The following is a 3651-nucleotide window of genomic DNA, read 5'->3' as shown; positions in this document are numbered from 1 at the left end:
AACCCACCACCTTATTAATTAGTGGGTCATGATATACTACATTACTTAGGTACAGCTTATACATTTCTAATTATAATCTACAGACAGTGTGTTAGTTGAATGGGCAGACCTACTAATTAACAAATCTGCTACTCCTAATATTACTACTTAATTACTACTTACACTAGTCTCTACTGCCTGCAGCGTTACAAATATGCCAATAAATATACAATACTACTTGTGTGCCTTGCTCACCGAGCTAACCCCGGTGAACGCGCCCTGGCACAGGGCAGGCCAATACTTTTATTCGCTGCAGGTTTCTATTTTAGTTCCTATTCTAATTTCCTAACCTAATGAACTATTCTAAGTCAGAATCGGTGCGTTGTCAAATCCGGTATGGTCGCCCCTCTCCCCCTATCCTGCGCGTGGCGGATTCCAACTTTACCAGTCGACCAGTCCACGCACAGGCGGTACGGGATTGGGGCATTGACCTAGTATGTTAATTTTTAAGTCTTAAAGCTCTCTCAGATATTGAGTTAGGACCTTTCGTGATACCTCATTTGCCAACTGATTTAGCAGTCGAAAGGTCTCTTCTTGTCTTAATAACATATACGTGTCATAGTTGGGTAGTTGCTGTCTAAGTGTAGTTGCTACATCATCGAAAAGGGGGCACTCGTAGACCACATGGTCGGGAGTTCCCTCCGATGCACCACAGTCACACGCAGGCGTTGCCCTCTTCCCAAACCGACATAGATACGTCGGGTAAGGCCCATGTCCAGTGAGAAAGTGGAACAAACCCCTAGTTGGTTCAAAATAACCCATGCTCATTCTTTCCCTCACATTCGGCAGGAAGCTGAAAGTTCATCTGCCGGATTCCTCTGCCTCCCAGACTTCCTGCCATAGCTCTTCACCCCTCTTCCGTATCTCGCCCTTATCCCCAACCCTAACTCCCAAGATGTCTTCTACTTTTTCTATGTCCCCTTTCTTTGCCCAATACCAAGCACCCTGTTCCCTGAGTTTGATATCCAGAGGACAAAGCCCCATTATTACTAGTAGGGCCCCTCCCGGAGATGTTCTGTATGCCCCCACAGATCTTAATATCATGTTCCTTTGAACCCTTCTCACCGACATGGCGGGCACAACCCTCGTGAGCCTGTGTGCCCAGACTCCCGCGCCGTAACCCACTATTGATGTTAGTATGCTGTTATGATACAATTTGATAAGGTGAGGGGGAAGATGAAATCTTTTATGACCTATGGTGATAAGGTTATTGAGAATTTGCAGAGCTCTTTGTGTCACGGTTTCAATGTGCTTTCCGAAGTTCCACCTTTCATCGATGATGATCCCTAAGTAACGTCCCTCTCGTCGTCGGAGTACTGGTGTGCCCTCAATTCTTACAGTCGGGTTTCTTATTAACTGTCCCTTTAGTAATAGATAGGTTGATTTAGTCGGTGAAATGGTCATCTTGGTATTACGGCACCATGATAGTAGTTGCGTCATGGCTCTATCTATTTTTGGTTCAATGTCCTCGCGACTTCGGCCGCCAACCAGTAGAAGGAGGTCATCAGCGTAGGCTATCACCTCTAGCACATCTTCATTTTGTTGCAATGCATTTAAGAGTGGCTCCATGTGGATATCCCAAAATAGGGGACCTAAGACGGAACCCTGGGGACATCCCTTTGTTATGGGTTTTCCAATCCTCCCGCTAGGGGATGATAGCCAGACCTCCCGATCTACACAATAGCTCCTAAGGCAACCGTATAGCGGCCCTGGGCACTCTTTCTCCCGCAAGCAGGAGAAGAGCGAAGGCCACCACAGGTTGTCAAAGGCGCCACTAATGTCCACCATGATGCCGACGATGTACTTGCACGGGGCTGAACCACAGACCTCGGCCGCCAGGGCGATCGCATCAGATGCGGAACGCCCAGGCCTGAAGCCAAACTGTCTGTCGCTCATCCCGTGCAGCACTCGGTGGGCAGTCAGCCTATCAGCAAGCAGCTTTTCAAGGATTTTCCCGAGCACATCCAGAAGGCAGATGGGTCTGTAAGACTTTGCCTCAGCTGGATCTTTATCGGGGCCTTTTTTAATGATTACAACGTTTGCTGCCTTCCAGATCCCCGGGAATTTACCCTGCCGAAGGCACTCGTTGTACAGCTGGGTCAAAGGAGCGACCAGTTGTGGGGCCAAAAACTGCACCACCTCCGCCACAATGCCGTCTGGCCCAGGGGCTTTCCCTCTCTTTATTGTCTTTATGAGGGCAGCGACCTCTTCCTCCGAGAAGGGGAGGACTGCCTCATCATTTGTATAGTCGCCCAGATCTAAATCTCGCAACCGTCGCTGTTCCTCAGTATCCTCTGTTCTGTCGTCGTCAGGCAACAGGGATCGGAGTAGGACCTCAGCAGTCTCCTGCCATGAGTCCGTCATCCCATCCCCATGCCTGACTGTGGACAGCATCATAGGGGAGCGGATCTTTTCTCTTACTAGTTTATACGGAATCCCCCATGGATCCAAGGCCAGCTGATTGGTCACGAATGTCTCCCAGCTTCTAACTCGGACCGCTTTTAATTCTTTTTGAAATGTTTCCTTTGCCTCCCGGTATAGCAGTAACCATCTCTGCTTCTCCCACCAGACGACACTGCGCTGGTAGTGCCTTCGCAGCCTTCTGACAGACTGACGCAGCTCCTGCAGCTCAGGAGACCATGGTGTCGGCGAGGCCGCCATGGCCCTCCTCCTAGTTGGCACGGCCGCCTTCATCGCTCTAGTCACTGCACACACCAGTTCCTCAGCTCTGTTGTCGATGTCAATTTGTCTGTCACCATCCGGTAACGGAGGAATGTCACACTCTCTGGCTAAGCGTTCCCAGTTGGCTTTCCTGAAGTTCAACTGCACCTCCCACCCCATGGCCCAGTGGCACTCCCTGCTCCCTAAGGTAAAAGTGATAAGGTTGTGATCGCTTGTGGTGGCACTGTCTATCACCTTCCAGTTCTGTATTAGGTTTGCCGCATTTGGCGTGACCAAGGTCACGTCAATGTTCGTGCCTTGCCCCCCTCCCGCCGCATAGGTGGGAGAGTTTCCCGGTTTGTTTGCCACCACAAGCTGCAACGACATAATCACTTCTTCCACCTTTCCACCATTTTCGTCCCTTGTGCCACTGTACCATAGGGGGGACTTCGCATTTATATCCGCAGTTATGACAACTCTTCGTCCCTGCAACGCCATAGCCACTCTTGTTAGGTGGTCTAAATGTATGTCGATATCATCTCCATATTGAAAATACATGTTAATGAGTGTTATAGTGCCTGCTGGAGATTGCAGTTCTATGACGTTGCAGTGACTGTTTGAGTACTGCGAAAGTAAGGTTGCCTGCAGTTTTTTGTTGGTGATTACCACAGCTGCTTTGGGGGCATCCCCACAGCTGATGACTTGCCATGTAGTGGCCACAAAAGCAATTTTGCCAGCCAGAGAGTAAGGCTCCTGCAAACAGAGTACATCCAGTCTCCTCTCCTCCACTTCCCTACGGAGTTCCTGCATCACAAGTCGACTGTTGTGCGTGTTTAGTTGGCCGACAGATGTCCTAGTCGTCATGGATAATATGTGTGTACACGGTCATATGGCCAGGTCTTGTTCGGATCGAAAGTTATTCTTCCGTTTGCCAGCACTGACTGGACGTAT

Source organism: Schistocerca gregaria, unplaced genomic scaffold, assembly GCF_023897955.1.
Source record: "Schistocerca gregaria isolate iqSchGreg1 unplaced genomic scaffold, iqSchGreg1.2 ptg000725l, whole genome shotgun sequence".
In the NCBI taxonomy this organism is placed as follows: domain Eukaryota; kingdom Metazoa; phylum Arthropoda; class Insecta; order Orthoptera; family Acrididae; genus Schistocerca; species Schistocerca gregaria.
The sequence above is the reverse complement of the archived record's forward strand: the minus strand, read 5'-3'. Positions refer to the sequence as shown.